The 25,473-nt window shown below is 41.1% G+C and overlaps 1 long non-coding RNA gene across 1 annotated transcript in view; it reads right to left on the minus strand.

Moving 5' to 3' along the window:
- Window positions 1-25,473, minus strand: part of LOC131503770 (uncharacterized) — a 259,902-nt gene that overhangs the window by 213,275 nt on the left and 21,154 nt on the right. Inside the window, exon 3 of the long non-coding RNA XR_009257590.1 lies at window positions 7,945-8,058. This is a non-coding gene — a long non-coding RNA (uncharacterized LOC131503770). The remainder of the gene's footprint in view (window positions 1-7,944; window positions 8,059-25,473) is intronic.

Consider the following 25,473-nt stretch of genomic DNA (forward strand, 5'->3'; position numbering starts at 1 on the left):
TGTCTGGAAACATTTGTGATGGTCACCGCTGTGGGGGATGAAGGGGAGTGTTGCTACTGGCATCCGGTGCATAGAGGCCAAAGATGCTGCTAAACATCCTACAAGGCCTAGAAAAGCCCTCTAGAGCAAAACATTGTCTTGCCCAAAATGTCAATAGTACCTAGGTTCAGATTCTCTGAACTAGAGTTTTGTTTGTTTTTTCACAAGTGCTCTGTGCAACTGGGTGCAGATGTGGCTGTGTAAGGATGAGATAGAAATGTATTTTTTTTGCTCCTTAATTTCCACCACCACCCCCCCAACCTCAATATCCTCTTCTCTAACTTAGTATAACTGGTCACCGTTCGCTTTCACCTAAATCTATGGCCTCTTACCACAAGACACAAAGGGTTACTTTTAGCACAAAACAAATGTTTCTCTCTTCCAGGAGCCAAATGGTCAGTGCTAACTTTTCAAGTGCCTTCAACTATTTTGATGAATTGAGGTTCTCTAGCTGGTGAAGAAAAACAGCATAGATAATGGTCTCTGCAGCTGTTGGGAGGTTTGTGTGTTGTGTATTTTTCTGTCTAGATTAGCTGCCCTGGCTACATTAATTCACGCACTTGACCAAGCAAAATGCCTCATTCTTAAAATAGGACAGTCAAAGAAACCAGATCAACCTGGAAGGAAACATAAAACCGTGGGAAAGAAGATAAGGCTGACTACCCAATCATCTCATTTTCAGAGGAATCAAAGTCTTGCAATGCCAAGGCCACCTGCTAAAGTCCAGGAAAAGAAACAATGGAAGAGGATAGAAATACTGATGAGGATGCAATGACAGACCAAACTAGAAATGAAGGTTGGGGAGCCAGGGGAGACCTCATTCTTTTCCCATAACTCCCTCGTAATCATCCCCCCCAAACAGAAGCATTGCCTGACTTCTTTTAACAGCACCAAAGGATAACACACATCCTCCCTCAGTTACACATCACAGAGCTGACAGCCCAACTCTAATCAAAAGGAAGATAGCTCTATTTCCAGGAATGTTCAAGTCTGGAAGCAGAGTAGTATAAATGACCTAATACGCCCTTATCTGCTATCACCCTTTGACACTGAGCACATGAGCACTCTGGGTACCTGTATTACAGAGAATATACTATGAGGAAAAAATCCAAGCCTTTACCAAAAACTATATACTCATATTTGGGGAGTGGACTTGAACTTATAATTAGGCAGAGTGACATAAAGGAGGATCCCTTGCTCAAAATGAATTTTCCACTGTCTATCGAAAGTCCACCATTAGAGGGGCGCCTGGGTGGCGCAGTCGGTTAAAGCGTCCGACTTCAGCCAGGTCACGATCTCGCGGTCCGTGAGTTCGAGCCCCGCGTCAGGCTCTGGGCTGATGGCTCAGAGCCTGGAGCCTGTTTCCACTTCTGTGCCTCCCTCTCTCTCTGCCCCTCCCCCGTTCATGCTCTGTCTCTCTCTGTCCCAAAAATAAAAAAACAAAAAAACAAAAAAACAAAAAAACGTTGAAAGTCCACCATTAGACATTCATTCCTCTTTGCTGCTTATACTCCAGCTACATAAGAAGGTGTGGTTTTCTCCCACTTCAGGATTTCACTTCCTGAATTCATTCCCTTTATCATGCTATCGGTCACCCTCATCCCTGCTCTTGTCTTCTCTTTAAGATTAAGCTCAGATGTCATTTTTAGGGAACTTCCCTTTTGACTTCACCCTCACCCCTTTTCTATGCTTCTGTAATAGCCAGTTCATAGCAGCAGCAGCATACTTAAGGCATTTTCACATCTATTCACATTTTCAGTGGATGTCAAATGTTTAGGGATGTCAAATATTCACTTGAAGAATTTGCTAAAAATATAGATTCCCATTGCTTTGTACAGAGAATTAAAGTCAGAGTGTGGAACAGGCTCAGGAGATTGCATTTGTAAGTAAAACCCTCCCTAGGGATTCTGATGCTGGTGTCCACCAACAACACTGGAAAACTCGGCCTTATCTGCACCCAGAACCCCTTGACACTCAAGGCTAGAAGCCATCTCTAATTCATCTTTATACGTCCCACCCCAATCCAGGACCAATCCATAGCATAGGGAAAGTTCACGTTTGAAAAAAGTTGTCCTGAAGTATCTCTGGTTGAAAAAACAAACATCAAATAAAGTCTTAGTGTGGAGCAATTGAGAATGTGAGACCAGAGGACAGGAGCAATAGAAAATCCCTGACACCAAATTTCCAGGTGCTTCACATTTTGCCAAGAAACATTATGCAAGTCTCTCCCTCACTCCCAGTATCAACTCTCATTACTGAGCTTCCCTCTGCCCACCAGGCCCAGTATCAACTCTCATTACCAAGCTTCCCTCTGCCCACCATGCCTGGCGTTACAATAGTTTACTACTTGTGAACTTTTATATCGTCTTTATACTACATCCCACACCCTTCTAGAATTGCAGTCAGAAAAAAGGTGTGCTTTCTGTTAAATGCCCTCCTGTACTTCCTCACCATTCTTAATCAGTAGGGTTCAGCCTGAGATAGGATGTTACAGAATTCAATCTGAAAGAAGGCAAAAAGAGGGTCTCATAATATCATACCATTTTCAGGCAAATATGGAGAAAAGTCTGTGTTTGTACAACTAATAATATCAGAAAAGGGATACAGATCCTGGTTTGTAAGGAAAAGTCTTGTATGTGCTTTATTTGGTATAGATGTTAACCAGATTAGGAAAAAAAAAAAAGGAGTGTGTGTGCACATATGTGGGTGTGTGGTTAAAAATGAGCTTGCTGAGAATTTTCTAGTTTCCTATTAGAGCAAAATGGATTTTATTCCTTGTTCTGGTGTCCATCATCCTGGTTCAGTGGGAGCTGAAAATATTCTTCATCCAACCCTCAGGGTCAAAGAGTTCTGTATTATTGGAATGTTATTTTGTTTTCAGGCTGTTTGATGTTAATGGCTTGATTACCCATATAGTGATGTAACAAGGAGTTACATTTTGGGAGGTCTCAGTAACATATGTCAATAAATACTAAGGAAAATCATTCCTTTATGTCTCTAGCGCATGCATGTGCACACACACACACACACACACACACACTACAAACTCTAATTTACCCCTCTCCTCACCACAAACCCCTTTCCAAACATTCTATCCAAAAAGCTTTCCATTTAAATATTTTTAATAGACATTTTATTTTGGAATAATCTTAGATTTACAGATAAGTTGCAAAGAAAGCACAGAGAGTTCTCATACACCCTTCATCAATTTCTCCTAATGTTAACATCTTACATAGCCTTGTTCCATTTGTCTAAACCAGAGGATGACAAATGGCAGCAGCTTACTGGCCAAATCCTGCCTGTTGCCTGTTTTTGTAGGGCCTGCAAGCAAATAAGAGTTTTCGTGTGATTTTTTAAAAATTTTTTTATTTATTTTTGAGACAGTGCAAGCAGGGGAGGGGCACAGAGAGAGGGACAGAGAAGATCTGAAGTGGGCTCTGCACTGACAGCAGCAAGCCGGTTGTGGGGTTGGAACTCACTAACTGGGAGATCATGATCTGAGCCAAAGTGTGATGCTCCACTGACTGAACCACCCAGGCTCCTGAGTTTTTACATTTTTAAATAGTTGAAAAAATCTAAAGAAGAATATTTCATGACATGTGTAAAGAATATGAAATTAAACATTCAGTGTCCATAAATAAAATTTTATTGGAACACAGCCCATTCCTTTACATATTGTCTGTCGAGGCTTGGCCAGTATTACGGCACAGTTGAGTAGCTGCAGCAAAGACCATAGAGCCACAAAGCTTGAAGTCTTTACTTTCTGGTCTTTTACAGAAAAAGTTTGCAGACTACTTGTCTAAGCCAAGAAATTAGCATTGTAATATTACTATTAATTACACACTTTATATTACTAGTTTTTCCGCTAATGTTTCACGATGCAATCCGGGATACCAAATTGCATTTAGCAAGCACTTTCATATGGTGAACATCAATTCACCCACCAGGTGCATGGTTCTACTTTGGAAAATATTCCTGCCTAACAAATGACTTTCTGCTGGCCACTTGAACAGGGTTTGTTTTTGTTGTCTACGTGTTTTACACAATAGTCAAACAATTTAATACATCTGGGCCAGGAAAGCTGTGAACTTGAAGATGGAGGAAGAGCTATATTTGTTCAAGCAGTCCACACGCTAGGCCAAAGCAGAGCACCAATTCAGGCCTTCAGAAGAAGGGACTTCCAGTTCTCCCCCTTGTACGGAGGGAGGCCTTCCCTCGGTCCCATGCGATCCCTGCCCCAGCACCCTGTCCTTTGTTTCCTCCTCTCCCAGCCTGGCCTGTGAATCGTGCGGCTCTCCCTTTCACCAGGCTGCAGTGCCTTTCAATGGGCTCCGCAGGCCTAGGCGGGCGGCGTCCGGTTGCCGGGCAACGGCCTGAAAGGCAGCACACGTTGCCGCCAGAGCCGAGACACATCCGCACCAGCCCGTCTGCGCCGCGAGCCTGTGGCCTGATTTCTTCCCCTCCATTGTTGTAGCTCACACAAAAGGCTACAACTCCAGTGTGGTCACGGGTCCTGCATTGAATTACGCGCCAGGCCATTCTCTGGGCCAGAGCCTTTGTGGGCTGGGTTGCTCCCCTCCCGGTGCCAGAACTCCGGGCCTGTCACACGCTAGCTGAAGCGCTTCGCAAGCGTGGGCGAGTTGTGCTCCCCCCGACCATCCCCCTGCCTCATCCACCCACCTACCGCCTTTGTTCCTTTCAGCTGCCGGCCAGGCCGTAGTTTGCCTTTTGGCTGGTATGAGATCACTCAGGCGGCGGTCTTGGGCATTCCTCCCCACTCGCTTCCTTCTCTCTCAAGTTAAGCGCCGAATATAAAATCCCAGGCCTATTCGGTCATCTTTTCTTATCTCTTTCTCAATCATCCCCCGCTCCCCCATCCCTCTCTCTCTCAAGTTTCTAAGGCTGCTGTTGCCATGGAACTCAAACAATTTAAGCGATGAAGGGAGCTTTTCTATGGTGTCTGCCAAACTCCCCAAACTTCAGAGACTGAAGTCAGCGCAGAGTCCTTGGGATTTCCCAGCGCTCCCCCTTCCTCCAGACTGAAGAGAGTTACATTCAATTCACCACCCTTTATACCCTGACTCACTGTTCAGCAGTGCGTTCGGATTCGGGAAATTCGGTGGTGAATTGGGAAGAGAAATGTTAAGTCACACTTAAGAGCAATTGCATGTGAAAGCTGGAAGGGGTCTCTCTCCAAAGGAAAAACAAACCAAGATATGAGTGTTTTTCCTGCTACAGTGTAACCTGGACAAAGAGCGCTAGCTACATCAGCTCTTTAATAAAAATTCTTACCTGCTCAGGGAGAAGTGCGTTAAGGTAACAGTAAGCTACCTGGCTTTTTTTTATATTGTTATCAGTGTGAAATGCCTGTTGTTCAGCAGGGTTCCCAAGTATGGGCTCCACCCACAGCACCATCAGCAGGCCAGGGGCAGAGGCACAGGCACTTGTCCCACATGTCAGCACACTGGTTATGCCCAGGTCTGAATGCGGGTGTAACTTGCACATGCAGCCTCCTGCCACTCTTTGTGTTTCTCACATTATTCCGGCTCTCTCTCCCCATAACAGGAGGCCATGAGGGGGATCCAAATATACAGTAATAACTTATGTTTATTACAGAACTCATATTACAGGGGTGGAAGGGAGAGAGCAAAAGCCTGTATGCCTTGAATCTATTTTAACTTTTTCAGTTGGCTAATGTCAAACTCCAATTACCTCAAATCAATCAAGCAGGGGATGATGTGCAAATATTTGTCAACTGATGTGGCACAAGCACTGAGCCATCAGAACAGACCGCCTAGCAATGAGCATGGACCCTGCATGGGTACCCTGCATGGGTGTGAACCAGCTGAGCACTACTGCTGACACCCACTGGGCTCACAGCTCTGTGCTAGGCAGCAGAGTGGAGAGCTTAGAGACTTCCAAAACGCAAAGCACTGTCTTTTCCTCAAGGTATTTATCACTTGGTTTTTAATAGAGTGAAGCTAGCATACATCAAATGATACCAAATGACAGACGAGAATAAGATAAAATTATTCATAGCTTGGAATTTTTCTCAGTAATAGTAATAGCTAAACTTTCACAACAACTATATGAAAATATTGGTACTATTATTATCCCCACTTTACATATGTGGAAACAAAGAATCATTAGGGACTTCTTCCAGCTTTTGTATATATAAGACAGGCAGAAAAAGAAGAAGACACTTATTAATTGCCTGCAGTGTTTCAGGGATGGTTACAGGCAAGATAGGTCATGCATACTATCTTGATGACTACACTTTAGAAACATGGATTTAGTAGCTGTATGAGCAGGACAAACAGGAGGAAGAAAATGCTGCAATCAAGGACATTGACTAGGAGAAAGTTTGGAAGGGTCTACACCAAAGACTGTAGAAAGGAAATTGAGGTGATGGTAGTAAACCAGCTTCAGTTAACTGGCAAATTCAGGGACGTAAATACAGGATACATATATTATGAAGGAAAAGAGAATAGGGATGTCAGGAGTATGGGGGATCTCTGGAAGAAGGGGCCCCAAGCTTCAACCACAGGTTAGAGATGGCAGTTGTGTAACAGGGCCTTCAAGACAAGCAGATGAAGAAAGGAAAAAGTGATGTAAGACACACTTGGGAAAGAACCTCAGCCACTGATTTACGGGGGGGATATGAGACAAAGGAGTAAAAAGTGATGGAGGTTTCAAATTTGCAGAAGTTGGTTACAATAAATAGCTCTCAAGTGGGCTCCAGGAGTTAACTCAGCAACCCAAAGTGCCTAACTCACCCCAAAGTAGTTTACTGCCAGAAAATCTGAACCAATAAATAAATATTAAATTATTTTACATTATGTAAAACAGTGCTGGGCACATCATAGAGGCTAATTGAATATTCATTGATAGACTGACTGCTTAAATAAATTGAGAACCAAGATATGTGTAACTCTTAAACTTTTCCTCAAATCAATGTGTTTTGAAATTTCTGCACTTCTGACTGTCTGGAGGCACCCACAGCATAGAGGTGCAATAGAAAGGACCAGGAGACTTGGGTTCTGCCTCTAGCTTGGATGTGACACCTTAAAGATCATTTAGATCCTCTGCATTTAGGTGTCTTTGCCTGGAAAATGCTGAGATAGACCAATACTTAGACCAAATAATCTAAAGTACGAAAATCCAAATTTCACAAATATATATCCACCTAAAGAATTTGAGGCAAAATAAATAAAGCATTTTGTACTGAGCAGAACTTGACCATTTTCTCCAAAGACAATAGAAATGCATCTCACTAAAATAGTAAAGGAGATAATCATGGCATTTCTAGACTCTTTTCCTATAAGAATGCTGGCAATTTTCACAAGTTCAAAGGGACTTTCCCATCAGTTTTGATTCCCATGATTTCACACTCATGGAAATTTCCTCAGAGAAGCAGTTTCTTTGGCAACTTCATGCTCACGATCATCTTAGTATCAATAGGAGCTACACAGACATGTCAGCAGGGGAATAGGCCTCTTCTGGGCAGTGGGAAAAAGGAGCTGTCTCCTTTTATTACCAAAAATAAATACAGAAGACACAAAAGATTTTTACTATACTTGTCACATACAGTGAAGTAAGTTGAAGATGAAACTAAAATCTCCACCATAAAACAAAAGGCTTTGTGTGTTTCAAAGGCATTTTATGTTGCATAACATGGAATTAGCTCTAGCTCCAGCCCTTTGAGCTTCATGTATACTGTATATAATAAATACATTGTCTAAAATTAAAGGATATTGAACTCTTTCTTAGACTTACCCTCCCGAGAAAAATAGAACACTTTAAAAAAAAGTTAAAAGAAAACATTTGGAGAGAGCTTGTCTATAAACAGTGAAGTGCCTTACACAGTAAACAGTTTCAGCAAGTTGCACCAGTAGTCAAACTCACCATGCTTTGTATTTGCTGTATTTCTAAAATCTAGACTTAGCTTTGATTCATTACTGTATGCTTAGTCCCATGTTCTTTAGAGTATGTTCCATGGATCAGCGGCAACAGCATGACCTGGGAGTAAGGAAGAAGTGCAGAATCATGAATCCCACTCAGACCTACTGAGCCAGAATCTACATTTTAACAATACCTCAGGTGTTTTTATGCACATTACTATTGGAGAAGCACTGCTCTAGTCTATAACTTCCATCCAGTAGACATAATGTTTAAAAGTGGTTTGAATATTTTGAAAGGCAGTTTTCTTTCCTGGGGTCGGGAGGGGGGGAATTATTGGCTGTAGAAATTATTGGCTAACTCTGTCAAAAAAAAAAAAATAGAACTAGACCCTAACTAGTGACAGAGAATAATAAATTATAGCATACTATCATAAGTATTAGAAAATGCCAGTGGAGAGCAACTATCAGTGAGGGTAATTTGGGGGCTCCCCATCCACATTCTCTTGACACAGCCTTCCTGTGACCAAACGCACACTTTTGAAAGATGACTGAGGTTAAGAGTGCAAACTGGCCGCAGAAAGGAGAAAAGCTCACTGACCCATGCTGGCCTCTGACCTTGACCTCATTAGCTAATCAAATGAGCTAACCAGCCATGGACATCAGAGAGCATTACATGTTGATTAAGTCAAAGCATAAGAAAAACCAGCAAAAAATCAGTTATTGAGATGTTTCTACCTTGATTACCCATATTTCTTAACATAATATGGGGAGCACATATACAAATTCTCTTCCATCTTCTAGTATCTTTTCCCCATGGTATTGCTGATCAGACTTGAGGACAACAAAGGTTCTTCTCTTTCATAGGTCTCTAGTCTTTCCCTTCAAAGCACTTAAGACAAATTATAATTATAAATTTATTTTTATGTTTATTCCTTTATAATTTCTACCACTAAATTCCAAGGGCAGAGATCTTCTTCCTTTGGTTCACCCAATATTTAGCAGAATCCCTGGCGCTTACTAGGAGGTTCAAGAAACATTTGTTGAGTGACTAAGTAAATGAAGAGGGAATGTGGATCATCTCTCTAAAACCAAAACTACTTATACTACCTTGTAACATTCAATACATACTGAATATTCTATTATGCTAAGGGTTAGACATACATATTTTCCCTGAATGGGAGTGCTTGAGTGGCTCAGTTGGTTAAACACCTGACTCCTGATTTCAGCTCAGGTCATGACCTCAGGGTTCATGAGATCTAGCCCCTTGTCAGGCTCCATGCTGTTAGAGAGCCTGAGTCTGTCTATCTGTTTGTCTGTCTGTCTGTCTCTCTCAAAAATAAATAAATAAACTTCAAAATTTCCCTGACTGCTAGAACCTGATATTCCAGTGGAAAAGACAGATTTATAATAACATTAATGGCTAATATTTCTTTCAGTGTTCCAAGCATGTTACACATATTAACACATTGATCCCAACAAATCAATCTAGGAATCAATCAACAAAATCCATCTAGGAGGTAGATGTTACGATTATCTCCATTCTGCAGATGTGGAAACTGAGGCTCAGAGAGGTTAAGTAACTTGCCCAAATTCATACATCTAATTCAAGGTGCACCTGTAAGTGAACACAGGCAGTCTCGCTCTTAATCACGTTCTTTAATTTAATTTAATTTAATTTTATTTTATTTTTTTTTTTTTTTAAATGTTTGTTTATTTTTGAGAGAGAGAGAGAAAGCAGAGGAGGGGCAGAGAGACAGGGAGACACAGAATCCGAAGCAGGCTCCAGGCTCCGAGCCGAGCCATCAGCAAAGAGCCTGACACAGGGCTCAAACTCACAAACCATGAGATCATGACCTGAGCTGAAGTCAGACACTCAACCAACTGAGCCACCCAGGTGCCCCTAGTCACATCCTTTAAAAAAATATATTTATTTATTTTTGAGAGAGAGAGAGAGCTAGGGGAGAGGGCAAAGACTGGGAATCCCAAGTGGGGCTTGAACCCAGCAACCATGAGATCATGACCTGAGCTGAAACCAAGAATCGGACACTCAACCGACTGAGCCACCCAGGTACCCCTTAGCCAGATTCCTTTTTTTTTTTTAATGTTTGTTTGTCTAGAGAGAGAGAGAGAGAGAAGAAGTGCAAGCAGAGGAAGGGGAAGAGAGAGAGAGAGGATCCCAAGCAGGCTCTGCACTGTCAGCACAGAGCCTGACGTGAGGCTTGATCTCACAAACCATGAGATCATGACCTGAGCTGAAATCAGGAGTTGGATGCTCAACCAACTGAGTCACCCAGGCACACTATGGCCACATTCTTAATAAGCCATTTGGAAACCTGTCTTTTATTAAGCCATGAGAAGTGATCAGAGAGTAATATACAGAATTTAAGGAAGCAGAGGAAGGCCAGTTAGTTCCAAACCCAGCCTATACTCTTCAGACAAGCTCTTTTGTGCTTTTCTGGTTTCCTTTGCTGCCTGGTGAAGGATTCCCTGGGAAGGTCTGTGTGGCGGGTGCAGGGTGCAACCTAGTGTTCCTGAGGGGTTGGACTCAGCCAAGTCTGGCTCATCTTCCCTCAGCTTGCTCCTTTCTACCTTGGTAGCAGCAGAAATCCCAGTCCAATAAAAACACATATTAACCTACACTGTGAACTTGATGAAGGAATCAAGCCATGGCTTCAGTGGTGTAATGAATTTAAAGGAAGTTTGAATGGGAGATCAATGACATCCAAATTCAGAACTTGAAGCAAAACAGGATAGTCATTCACTCACTCAGGGACAATACATGTAACTGTTTTCCCTCTTGATCACCTCTCTGTCTTAATTCTCCCTTTCTCTGCATTCTGGGGAGGGACCTATTTTCTCCAGTCTTGACATGCATTAGGGTCTTTCAAGTGGAATCACTTCCTTTAATTCCCGATAGGTTTTGAGTGTGACCTCAGGTTCCTCTTCATGTGTTTCAAGCTGAGATACCATCACAACTCACATTTCCCTCCCAGGGCTTCACAAATTACTCTGATGTACAGATTACATAAAAATATAACTCTCAGTTCCTCGAAGTAGTTTAACAGAATTTGAGACTTAGGGGAAATTTTGCACTTTGGCGCAATTTTTAAATAAGTTGATTAGATCAGTTAAGCTCTAAAAGGGAAAATGCCATTTGATTCAAGTCTCCTGTGAGGCAGCTATCTATAATCAGCTCCTTTGTCACTGACTCAATAAAGCAGGGACCTTTCTCTAAGGGATAAGTCATAAAAAGTAAAATTAAGAAAACTTCTACTACATTAAAAGTTACCTGGTATAGTCTTGGTACAGTTTGCCTTTTTCTACTTCTTCCTTCCACTTATGGATAACTATACCTTCCCATGTTTTCTCTTGTTTGTCTTTTCTTATTACTTTTATACTTAGAAGGTACCTGAGGTTTTTTTTATTCAAAAGAAAATCTTTTCTAATAGCAATTCCACTTACTCCATGGGGTTTGGTTGCATTCCCTCTTCCCTTCTTTCATACCAGTCCCTCCAAAATTCTTTCCTTTCTCTATTTCTCCCTATTTGTATTCTTTTCCCACCACCAAAATGTGTCTTGTTACTCCCCCTCCTGTTTACCTGAATAGTACAAAACCAATGGTATGTGGTGAGAGTATTTTTCTATGTGCCATTATATCTATCTCCATTCATTCCTCTCTATGGATGTGTTGTCACAGAATTCGGTCATTCTCCTTGGAGAACACAACCATTGACTTCCAACTCAATATTAACAATCTCCATGATCCCATTGTTTTCAAAATAGAGCATATCTAGGGGCTCTTGGGTGGCTCCATCGGTTAACCATTCGAATTCGGCTCAGGTCATGATCTGGAGGTTCATGAGGTCCAGCCTTGCATCAGCTCAGGGCTGACAGCTCGGAGCCTGGACTACTTCAGATTTTGTGTCTCCCTCTCTCCCTGTCCCTCCCCCGCTCATGCTCTCTCTGTCTCTCAATAATAAACATTAAAAAATATTTTAGGGGCGCCTGGGTGGCTTGGTCCGTTAAGCGTCCGACTTCAGCTCAGGTCATGATCTCACGGTCCCTGAGTTCAAGCCCCGCGTCGGGCTCTGTGCTGACAGCTCAGAGCCTGGAGCCTGTTTCAAATTCTGTGTCTCCCTCTCTCTCTGCTCCTCCCCTGTTCATGCTCTGTCTCTCTCTGTCTCAAAAATAAATAAAAACGTCAAAAAAAAATTATTTTTTTAAACATTTTAAAAAATAAATAAATATGGGCACCTGGACGGCTTAGTCGGTTAACCGTCCGACTTCCGCTCAGATCGTGATCTCGGGGTTCACAAGTTCGAGCCCCACATCGGGCTCTGTGATGACAGTTTAGAACCTGGAGCCTGCTTTGGATTCTGTGTCTCCCTGTCTCTCTGCTCCTCCCCGCTCACGCTCTGTCTCTCCCTCAAAAAAATAAACATTTTAAATAAATAAATAAATAAATAAATAAATAAATAAATGTGTCGCATTTCCATTTGTAGCGGTATGAAATGGAACTGATGGCCAGAGTGAAGGCCAGATACTGGTGGGTGCACTTACTACTTAGCACCCTCCCTAAAGTGGCCTGGATGAAAGGAGCCAATTAAGTTAGAGCACACTGAGTGGGAATGGGCTGGAGACACAATGGTAGTAAATGTTCTTATTAGAGACCATTCTGTCCCTTTCATTTTCTCTGCATGGCCTATCAGCAGAACCTGAGAGCTTTAAACTTGACATGAATAACTAACAACTTAACTGTGATTTTCCAACCATGTCTACTGTCTGTGTACCTGAAATATTATTGTTCTTCTCCTCATTTCAGACAAGCATTACTTTCAATGTGCCACTGCCTGAGGCACAAAAATTGAATATGAAAACTCCATGAAATTTGGTAAAAATATAAATGTAGCCATACATTGTTTCATTATTAACCTTATGCAGATGGTATGGTTTAAATACTTTTAATACTTGTGTGATGTCTTCCTATATTTAACTTTTAACTAATGCTTGCTAATAATAATAATCCTGTATCAACTATACTTCAATAAAAATAAAAAATAATAAAAATAAGTAAATAAAATCTATTAAATTAAAAAAAGAAGAAGAATCCAAAAACTACCTTAAGTTTTCATTACCTTCCTAACCAACAGAGCTTCACCATGTTTCAACTCTTCAGCCCACTGAAGGCATAAACAAGAATATCTAGCAATTTTACTTCCATTGTGAAATACAAATATCATTTACATCCACAGAAAGTATGGATGGAAATAAGTACAGTTGAGTCGTTGGACTGAGGTGGTACAGCACTAATACATCAAGTTTTCTGCTGGTAGTATTTCTAAATCTATTATCTTATTGATACAAAATATAACTGATAATTTCCTATGCATGCTGTAACAATAGAAATCTGGTTGGAAGTCTGTTTCTTCCAAAGGTCTTCTGCACTGTCATTGTTCAAAACAAGGTCTCTTTCAACAAAATGCCCACATCCGATGAGTAATGTTGAAATGCTAAGTGATTTGTAATTCCTAATAATAACTTGTATTTTGTCAATCTCTTTCTGCCCTTTAGTATCCTTCAAAGCTTAAAGATCCATATAATTAAGTTATAAAGAATGAGAACTTTCTAGAAATATAATATACAATACCAGAAATAGAGATTTTGGTTAAAATCAAAGCAATGTAGTTTAAAGACAAAAGGCTGAAATTGAAATTCGGGGAGCCTGGGCCTGAAACAAGAAGTGCTTCTGATAAAAAAGTGAGTTGAAGATGTGTGAGAGGACAGAGAACCACACCCCAGAGGCCAAGGTCAAGATTAATTCACTTTCTAACCAAGACAGATGAGAATCATTGCACAGAAGCTCACGGAGATGAGAGCCATGCATCAAGCCCTGATGCCTATGGATCTCAAATGCTACGAATGGTCACTGAAAACTCATCAATTCCATTTCAAAGGGGGCAGTCTTAATGAATAAGGTACAGGGCTCATGCAATCACATAGTTCAGACTTGCGGGACTTAATGCCCAAAGAGTAAACGGTGTCAGATTCCTGCTATGAAAAGAACTACAAGGGAAAAGAAAAAATTGAACTGGGTTTCATCATCATTAAAGCGTGTTGCTATTTTGTCATCCGAAAAGAAATAACAGCACAACTCCCCAGCTACTACATTTGGATGATGCCCTACTGTCCTCAGGGAAAAGAGTTGTTGGATTGAAAGGTGTGGCAAGTTTCAGTCTGGATTCATTGCTGTTATATTTTAGAAAAGGTGAAAAACGTGAAGATATGAGGTAAGTGTGAGCATGCATGTATGCATGTGCACACTTCCAACCTCACTATATACTGAAGATTCTTAATGATAGACAAAGCAATTAGCCATGCTGTTCTAGGTGGTCAGAGGACAAAGGAAGAGTTCGCCCTTTCCCCACCCCACCCCTCTTACAAGCCCGCGGTGGGGGGTGGGGGCGGTGGGGGGGGGGTGGCGCTGGGAGCAGGGATTGTCTTATAACTATTGTAATGCAGGAGGCACTTTAGAGGTTGATTAGCCTGGTCAAGTCCATTCGAGCATAGCATTTTAGTAAAGCACATTTGTTAGAATGTCTAGGCTGATGCCTCAATGTTTGCTCTGCTCTGTAGACAATTTAGGACACTTAACAGAGATCAGAATCTCTCAATATTGCATGTTATCCACAGATCAAAATATTTGGCCACATAACAGCTCTAGCTCCATCTAGCAGTTTCCACAACAGCTCAGCTCTGACCCGTTATCTGTAATGCCAAGAACTCATATTATCTTGAAAGTGTAAAGAAATGGCCAAAATTCAGATTAGACAGGGACTGCCCTCTTTCTACCCCTTAGAGACTCTTATTGTACCTTTCTTATATTCTTTTAATCACACTTTTTTGAAGTTACAACACTCCATAGCTTTACTGCACTTTCGAAATATAAGGGAGATTTTCCTACACACCTTCGCCAAATGTGGGGAGTCCATACAGGGAGTAAGTAACAATTTACAAAGTACCAACTCAGTTTTGTTTGGTTCATGCTTTCGTTGACAATTTGTATTTAAGCCATGCCAAGTTACCTTAGACTCAAAGCCCAATCTGAATTATTGTTTTGCTTTGATAATGACAGAGCTACTCATTCACATTGTCTTCCAAGATGACTTATACATTGGACTACCTAAGAATGACTAAGAGTCAGGACACCAAAATTCCAGTCCTGTCTGTTGCCCAACCCTCTGGCATCCCAACATGGTTAGTGCCTTTTCCATACTAGATATTCTTTCCTCTCCTCAGTAAGGAGACATTAAAAAGAAATGAAAAACTACAGAGAGATAGAGGGAAGCCCAACTGCATGTGGCTGAAGGACCTTGGAAAAGAAGAAAACTCTCTCTATGAAGCAGAATGCCAGTAAAGAACTTGCATGGTGTTTGGAATACCAACTGAACAGGGTCCTAGAGAAGAGCGTTTTTAAAATAACATTTTTGTATTTATGCACTCACCATGTGATAATTAAAGTTAATAGGGAAAAGACCAGTGAAAGGCAAATATGCCATATATTCCACATACTCCAATATGCCCACTCTAACTTGTTTGTCCTATATTTTATACACAGGAATTTAGGACAATATAACTCCTTCCTTTAAAAACAAGCAGTTTTCCCTTCTGGCCACCACTCCATAACACAATTGTAACCCTGGCGTGTGGGATGGGCTCCATGGAGACTGCAGCCTCCCCTTCCTCACCACTCTGGGAGCTTCCTCCACGCACTGTGTGCTCTAGGAGTTTGCTTTGACTTTGCCTGTTTATAGAACCCAGGGAGGAAGAAACAAAGCAATTGTGAAGCTTGTTAAGAGGCAGTTCATATGATATTAAAGGTGACCTTGCCACTTCCAGTTCTATTTATTCCACTTCCTTCCAAACCGGAGTAAATCCTTCCTTTCAGGGCAAGAGCACCGCTCTGTGGATGCAGTCTGTGGGAACGGAGAAAAGTTCAAGCCCTCAGAGGTTATTCATTACCCAAGTCTGGAAATATAGTATTTCCCATTTGCTCACATGTTAGCTCGGTAAATCACTGTTGCTTGACAGAGGGACCGAAGCTTTGTCTGGTGAAAAGCAGTTTTTGTTTTTGTTTACTGATAAAAATAATCCATTCCAGTGAGGTTTAATTTTGTCACACTAGGGAGCTTTATGAGAAAACAAGTAACGCCCCTCACCAAAATTATAAATGCATACATACACATATACATGGATTCATAAGACATATATAGAATCCATACTATGTGGATTAGCATATATATATATATATATATATATATATTTTTTTTTTTTTTTTTTTTTTAATGTAAGAACTTCCTTTGTGAACTTGGCCATTGCACAACCTACAAATACTAATCACCCAAGCACCTAACCCTTTTAGAGAGGTAACTACAGTTTACAGTCTAGTGTCAGCTGGCCATGGTGGTGTTTGTGTTGTAGTTTGTTGCATTCTTCAGGAAGTAAAGGCATTTCCTGAAGGCCCACAAAGCCAGCAGGTGTATTGCTAAGTATAATAGGACATGTAGGTTATACCAGGTGGGGATAGAAAATGCCTTAGCAAGACTTAAGCTTCACTATTTTGAATAGTAGTTCAGCTGCTCAGCTTATTAACTTCCTTACTGATAGCATCAAGGCATTTGCACCATCAACATGAATGGCATTTATGCTGCCTATTGAATCTGGGAATGTATAAATCAATGTGCATCACTAAAACTCTTTCAAAGTCCGTTCTTCCCCATTGAAAATATTTCATTTGTATTTTGCCCCTCAATTATCTGCTAATCTCTTCTCTTCATTTTGTTGACAAATGTTCTGTTTTTAAGACCTACTGATTAAAACATATGTTATTGGGATGGTCAAAGAACTGATAACTGATCAGAAGTGCTTACTTTTCTTTGCAAAAGTCTTCATCAGTTTTCCCTCCTTGTTACAATTCTAACCTATTGCTCTTCCAATAATTGGGTAGGGGAGGAGGTAAGGATGGGGGACAATTGTAGTTTTGGTTCATCATCCTGGCCTCCACCCTCAGACCACTCCTCCTCAGTCCTGGTCTTCACTGTTCTCATCACCATGGCTCAGATGGAAGGTTTCAGGCCCCGTACCATACAAAATGGAGGCACCAAAGAGCATCTTCAGCACTAGTCAAGTTCATCCTATGTCTATGGAGAACATTAGAATTTGGCTTCAAGTGCATTTTTGTAGCATTTACTCACTCATTCCCTCATTCAACAACCATACCCAACATAATTTATAACTATGAGGGGATATAAATCTGAGCAAGATTGGCCCTTATCTTCAGTTAGTTCAAAATCTAATAGAGAAAATAAAGTATATATATATTCAGATCATTCTAATATAGTACAGAGGGTGAGAAGGGCCATAGAAGATAACCAAATTGCTCTGAGGGTACAAGAAGAGAATAAACCCTTCTGTCTAGCTGATGTAGGGGAATATCATTATCGCATCACGTAGGTAGGGCTTACAAAACTGGGTCTTGAAGATGTGAGACCTCAGAGATTAAAGAAAGGCATTCAGACACAGAGAAAGGCATGAGCAATGGCAAGGAGGCAGAAAAAATGTAGAGGACCAATTCAGGGCACATAAAGCACCTGGTCTTATTTGGAGGAATACAGAATATCTGAAGAGGGGATAATGAAGGGAAGGGGATTGATCTTGGGTAGAAGGGACTGACTTACCTAAAACACTCAGGAAGATTTTTTTTATAGACCACGGTTTCTAGGTTTCCAGGTGAGTGCACCACTACTGTTCCTTTCCTAGCCTAATACATTTTATATTTATTAACCTATTGTTGGGCCTATTGCTTTACTGATTCTTCCCAATAATCAACAAAGCACTGAGGAATATTTTCATACATGAGTATTTGCACATATATATACTATTTCCTTAGAATATATTCCTAGAATTGATAACTGTAGAATATGGGTTGTCCTCCAGCTATGGCAAACAAGGCAGACCCAAGAGCACTCTACAGGCAGGAGGAGGAGGTCCCAATATTTGGTAGTCATCTAAAATCTATGTCAATTTGAGGGGCACCTGGTGGCTCAATTGGTTAAGCATCTGACTCTTGATTTCGACTCAGGTCATGATCTCGTGGTTCGTGAGTTTGATCCCCACATCAGGCTCTCTTCTGTCAGTGCAGAGCCCTTTGGGATTGTCTCTCCCTCTCTCTCTGCCCCTCCTGCACACAAGCACTCTCTCTCCCTTTCAAAATAAATAAACAAATGTTTAAAAAAATAAAAAATAAATAAAATCTTTGTCAATTTGATCAGCCAAAAACAGCCATTGTATTGTTATTCTAATTTTCATTTCTTTGATTATACTAATGAGGTTAGACATTTTTATTAAATATTAGTGGCCATATAGCCAACATATAAAATCCTTTAAATTGGATTTTGTTAGTAAGAAGTGAACTAAAGAAAATGCATCAGATTCATTTTCATCTGCTTCCTGAAATGAGATTGTAAAACTATTGATTTTGAAACTACATTGCCAGGAAAATAAGGGAGGGTGGCCTGATTTTCCCATTGATTGCATCCACCCTCATCTTCTGTCTTCGTTTGACTGGGAACAGCTGGCCTTTGAAAATTGGCCGTGCAGTAATGCATTGCACCAGCAGCCCAGTTCTACGCCTTATCTTAGGCTCTTTGAACCCTGACCTCCTTTTCTTCCAGCTCTTTGAAGCCTCATTAAAATTTATTCTTCTCTGAAGGCATGTATCATGTTTTGCTTCAAATAGGTACTTATCTTTCCCTTCTACTAGGTTATAAGTTTCCTTGAGAGCCAGTTATTTTGTCATATTCATGTTATCTCCCACAATGCCTAAAATGCTGCCTCCAGTGTTTTTTAATGGAAATAAATGTAACAGTTTAAAAAGTATTTATTTCCTTTTCTTGAAAACAATTATCTTTTTGTTGTCCTTAGGATCTCTTATTCTTGGGAAAAGTCCCCCACATGAAAAGAAGATTTCAAAAAAAGTAACTGAATTAAAGAGCACAATGAATTAAATAATGCCATTAATACATAAGTAATATCCAAAGAGGATATTTTCTCATTTCTATAAACTCTCCCCTTCATGGGCCAGCTATCACTGAATCATTAAATTATTTTGTATTCCAGTGGATATAAATAAGTGCACATTTTTTAAGATCCTTAGCTTTTAATTCACAAATAAATTCAAGTATTTTTTCTATACATTTAAGAAATGTTTACTTAAAATTCCAGATTGAAGTGGTTTCTAAACATAATTCTTGTTTTATTTCTCCACTAAAAATCTTCACTTCTGTTGAGCACAGGGTTTGTGAAATGGAACCTTAATAGCATACTTAGCAGAGGAATAGTTGCCAGCTGACTAGCTATTGATTTAATGTTCTATCATTTCCATGGTTCAATCACACCTACCATGGTGAATCAGTTGGAGCATCCTCAATGAACCAATAAATGAGCAATTTCCCCCACCAAAGGAATATGTTTCCTGTGTGGCAAAGGCATACATAACTTATCGCAAACAATGTGAGGCTCTAGTACAGCATTGATTTACCTTGGATCATCTAGCCTTCGGTTTTCAGTAATGGTTTATTCTTCTAATTGGCACTCACCACACACCAGCTTTTTGTTTAAATGTTTGGGTATGTGATCTATCTCTGCTTGAGGTCAGGGACCATTTCTTAGATACTTTGTCATTTTTTACCACATGTATTGAGTGGTCAATAAATATTTGTCAAATGAGAATCATATGTTAACACAGAACAAGGTCAGAATTTGCTATACGCCTGTGGTTCTCAATCATGGATGCCCATTTGAATTATCCGGGGATCTTTTTCAAAAATTGTCAGGCCCAATCCCAGAGCTACAGATTTATTTGGGTCTAAGGTAGGGTCTGAGCATGCTACCCAGACTTTATGTTTAAAAGGCTTCACAGGTAATTCTAATGGGCAGCTAGGGCTAAGAATCACTGCTATGAGCCATTGTGATATAAGAAGACAAGGCAGGCAGATCAGCAAATAGCCTAAGTAGCACCATTTTACTTTCTATTAGAGCAGTGCTTCCCAAAGCATGATCTCCAGATCAGCAGAATTGGCATCATCTAGCAAGTTGTTAGAAATGCAAATTCTTGGGGCGCCTGGGTGGCGCAGTCGGTTAAGCGTCCGACTTCAGCCAGGTCACGATCTCACGGTCTGTGAGTTCGAGCCCCGCGTCAGGCTCTGGGCTGATGGCTCGGAGCCTGGAGCCTGTTTCCGATTCTGTGTCTCCCTCTCTCTCTGCCCCTCCCCCGTTCATGCTCTGTCTCTCTCTGTCCCAAAAATAAATTAAAAACGTTGAAAAAAAAAAAAAAAAGAAATGCAAATTCTTGGCCCCTCCCAAACCTAGAGAATCAGAAGGTCTGTGAGTGAGATCCAGCCCTTCAGATGAATCTGATGCCTGTTGAAGTTTGGGAAATACCACAATAAAGAAATACGTTGAACTAAAAAAGACAATGCTGTGAATGTCTTAAAGAAAATGATTTCAAGTATATTCAACTCAAAACATATTTCAGTTTATGCTTCATGAAACAACTCTCTGGTCCATAGTTTTTCTTACTACTATCCTTTGGGCACCTAAAAAGTAAATTTCAGCATATATAAAAAGTACTGTTAATACCAGACACTGGAGATAAGTGCAATTGGCATTCCCTGCACAGAAACACTGGGCCTGGAGGAGGGAGTGACTGCATCTTATGAGCTCCTGTCCCATTGATTGCTCTATGCTTTGTGGTGGCCCTTAATGCTTGGGCAAGAGGTCTGTTACTCAATTTCGGTTTCCACTCATTGTAAAATCAAAGGCAGCAGGAACTCCAAACCACGGGCCCAACTTTCTAACCAGGTTTGCAGAACTTCTGAAGAAGCCATGGTCAGAAATAGGTGTTCCTTTTCTCCCTGACATGAGGCTGTGAATGTAGAATGTGAACACCCTCATCCTGTCTTCCAAAATGTGTTTCCTCAAGTGCTCCGCAGTGGATCTGACTCAGCCTTGGAGGGTGAGGGGCATGAGAGGTAGTGGCAGTTGGTGGTGGCAAGGGGGAAGTGACAAAGGGAAACTTGGGGGCCGGTGGCAACAGCAGAAGTGGTGACTGACAGCACATGATGTGGTGAGGGATGATGCCGTGACTGTCACATCCCACGGTGACAGCCACACCTTTATCCCCGGATCCAGCAAAGGAACGGGTAGATTGGGCCTGTTGGTTTAAAAATGGATAAAGCCAGTGGTAATCTGTACCTGTGAGCAGATTTCTCCAAGAATAATCTCTGTGCTACCTGCATTGAAATCACCAGGGGTACTTGCTCAAGCTGCATACAGCTTCCTGGACCTCACCTCAAACCTACTGAGTCAGCATTTCTGAGAGTAGGAGGTCCAAAAATCTGCACTTAAACAAATCCCTCAGGTCCTTAAGATCTAATTTTCACAAAACTGCCCAAACATTGATTTGAATTTTATTTTGAGAGGGAGAGAATGAGCACAGGAGGGGCAGAGAGAGAGAGGGAGAGAGAGAATCCCAAGCAGGCTCTGTGCCATTAGTGCAGAGCCCCACCAGGGCTTGATCTCATAAACCTTGAGATCATGACCTGAGCCAAAATCAAGAGTCAGGTGCTTAACTGACTAAGCCACTTAGGCGCCCCTGATTTGAAGTTTGAAGTCAGTTAATGTTCAACATTGACTCTATGTAAGGAGCTTCAGGAGATACAGAAATATGTCTTAAGGTATGGTCCCTCACATAGAGGAATTAACCATAGTAATAGCAGCAGTAGCAGTAGCAGTACCAGTGATAGATAAACAAAGACATACTAAATTGTAAAAGGGTTGAATGAAGCAGGAAAAGTGGCAAGGGAGGTGTGTGAGGGTTCAAATGAGAAAGCTCAAAACTCAGGGTTCAGGAAAGGCATTGGGAATCAGGTGGCATTTCAGATTTTTTTAAATAACTGTTTCCTCCTAAAACAGGACTACATTTATAACAGTAGCCTCTGTTACTTGCAGACATGTGAGGTCATTCCTGGGGGAACAGGCAAAAGCAGGATTCCAGGTAGGAGCAGCAGCATATGCAGTATTGTATACTGATCAGTATTTCTGCCTCCTCTAGAATTTGCTCTTAGGAAGAATCCTGAAGGGCCCTGGAGTTAGGATGTTGGGTTGCGTTTCAAGCTAGCTAATGCTAACTTACATTGTGTCCAGTGATTTTTTTTTTCTAATTTTGGCTGGTTTCATAACATAAAGAAAATTGAAGTATCAAACAATTAGACAAATAATGATAAAACATAATGCTGCTTTAAGGGAAAGAGTATAGATGTCTGCAGTTCACTTTGAAATGCATCCAAAAAATAAGGTAGAAGGATCAAAGGATGGTTAGACAGATAGATATGTGATAAACAAGTTTAATGAAATGGTAACAGTAGAATCTAGGTAATGGTGTTCCCTGCGAATATTCTTTGCTGTGTATTTGAAATTTTTCCTAATAAAATTGGGGGTGGAGGGGTCTGCTTCCATAGGTCATGTGACCTTGAGCAAATCTGTACCTGTCTGGGCTTCACTTCGCTCAGCTATCAAGGGCATCAAACTAGCCAATCGCCACGTTCCCTTCTGATTCCCAAATTCTCTCATTCCCTCGTCCTGACAGGGAACCCAAGGGTTACTACAGAGGCGGTCACCTAACCTACCATGCCTTAGCTCAGCTAATAAACGTAGTTAATCTTCCTTTAGTGTGGCAGGGATGACCTAACTCAAACCCAGACAGAGTTACACTGCTGTCTGTGGTTCTAGAGCAGGTGCCACACAAGTCAGACCTTGAAATTTGTTTTGAAACTGACCACCTGTTACTGTGATTGTGTGACTGTTTTCCTGGCTTATGGGATTTTACTTCAGCTGTTGTTCTCAGGCGAGAGTTTATTTCCTCTAGGAATCACTCAGTCCACTTGCCCTAAACTTAGCATTTGTGTGTAGGGATCTTCCGGAGACTGATTCAACCATGCAGTGCTGAAGAGTCCACCAAAAGATCTGAAGTCACCCACAGACTTCAGTGACAGATTTTTAAGAAGAAGTTGAGAATCCTCTTTCAAGTGTTTTGTTACAGATAATCATCTCTTTGAATTTTGCTTCAGGGAGAAGGAGCTGAAAGGATCAGATTTACAGTTGCTCCTGAGTGGGTTTTTCTCCTGCTAACAGACAGCATTGTGCTGAGTCAGCACTTCTCTGGCATTGGTTGCTTTGCTGAAAACTCTTGTGCCTGTAAAATTTTACTGCAAGTTAAAACTTGTCAGACAAGGATTCAGTTTTTCTCTGATAGTTTGAAGAGAACGATACAACTGTGGAACTAGAATGGACTTTAGTGATTAACTAGTAAAGCCCTTCATTTTAGAACTGAGGCAAGAGAGGCTCAGTGACAGTTTTATAAAGAGACTTGCTCAAGGTCATAAACCTTATTAAGGACTGAGCTAGAAATCTACTTATATTGCAGACTGTACTTATATAAAAGGAAACAAAAAGAAGCTTAATAAGCTGTGCTTATAAATATTAGGTTCATTTTCTTAAAAAAAAAAAAAAAGCCAAGTGCTCGCTTCGGCAGCACATATACTAAAAAAAAAAAAAGCCATGATGTTTTAGTTTCCTATTTCTGCCTAACAAACCGCCACAAGACTGAGTGGCTTCAGAGAACAATGTATTATTATTTGTCATGATTCTGTGAGAGAGAATAATATTTGGCTCCTCATGCAGGTGTAATCAGATGGTGGCTGGGGCTGAACCTCTAAGAGGGCCTCTTTATTCACATGTCTGGTACCTGAGCTGGGCTGGCAAAGTTGGGGGCTGGTCAAAGGTCTCTTTCTATGTAGACAAGATGGACCTCTTACAACATGGTGGTTCCAGGGAGTCAGATCTCTTACATGGCAGCTGCCTTTCCCTGAAACAAGCATTTCAGTGCACATCGCAAGGATTCTTATGCCCCAACTTCTGTTTGATTCTACTGCCCAAACAGAATCAGCCTAGATACATGGGAGGAGAACTATAAAAGGGCATGAATATCAGGGGGCAGGGCTCATTAGGGATCATCTTTGGAGACTACCTATTACACATAATATCACCACCAGTCTTTTTTTTTTTTTTTTTTTTTTTTGAGAGAGAGAGAGAGAGCAGGGGTGGGGCAGAGAGGGGAGGGGACAGAGGATCCAAAGCCGGCTCCACATGAACAGCAGTGAGCCCAATGTGGGGCTTGAACCCACAAACCATGAGATCATGACCTGAGCTGAAGTTGGACACTCAATCAGCTGAGCCACCCAGGTGCCCCACCACTACTCTTTTTTTTTTTTAACTTTATTTATTTTGAGAGACACACACACACACAGAGAGAGAGAGAGAGAGAGAGAGAGAGAGAGAAAATGCATCTCTGGGGAAGGGCAAAGAAGGGGAGCGAGAACCCCAAGCAGGCTCCATGCTCAAAGCATGGAGCCTACCGCAGGGCTCAATCTCACAAACGATGAGATCATGACTTGAGCTGAAATCAAGAGTTGGACACTTAACCAACCGAGCCACCCAGGTGCCCCACCACTATTCTTTGAGATATGTTTTAACATTTTGCAAACAGAGCATGAAGTCATTTAAAAACCTATGGCTTATGCTAAGGCACGACTAGAGGCCACATGAGATGGCTGGAGGGGCATGGAGTTTGGAACTAGAAAAGCCTGAATTCAACTCCAAGCACTATCACTTACGAACTGAGACTTCAAGCAAGTGATTTAATTACTTTGAGTGTAAGTTTCAACACGTATATTATTAAGATAATATTTACTTCAAACTAGTATTGGTAAAAATTAGATACATAATGGGTGTTAAGCTCTTCACACATAATAGTTGTCAATACATTTCAGTTCCTCTTATCCTCAACCATCTCTAGAATTCAGAAATCTAGCCAGGTCTTCACTGAACGCATTTTTGAGTATATCTGATGGACCCTGTTCTGTGCTAGGAAATGGGGATTCAAACATTAATAAGACATGTTCCCTTCCTTCAAGGAGCTAATGCTCTGTTGAGGGAGAAAAAAGTATAAGCAGTCATGCAACCTAGTGAGTGAGGTACTATAATGAAGGCAGACTAGATGTTAGATTGGAAGCACAAAGTAGGGAATGGTCCACTCTACAAGAGTTCACAGGGAAGACTTCATATAGAAGAGAACATTGAGAAGTACCATGAAAAACATGCTTGCCATACACAAGAAATGGGGAAAGAAAAATCAGTGGAGCAGCAGTAGCACTTGCAAAGGCACCTAAGCACCAAACCTCACTGAGTAGTGAAAGCAGTTCAGCAGCACTGAAGAAAGGAATGGTGGGAAATGAAGTCAGGTAGAAGCTTAATCAAAGGGGCCTAAGCAAGAGATGATGAAGGTCTGAGGTAGAGCTGCTGTAGAGATGAAGACAGGGACTAGAGAGAAATCTAAGGAGTAAAATGAAAGGAGTGA

The sequence above is a fragment of the Neofelis nebulosa genome, chromosome 2, assembly GCF_028018385.1.
Source record: "Neofelis nebulosa isolate mNeoNeb1 chromosome 2, mNeoNeb1.pri, whole genome shotgun sequence".
NCBI lineage: Eukaryota > Metazoa > Chordata > Mammalia > Carnivora > Felidae > Neofelis > Neofelis nebulosa.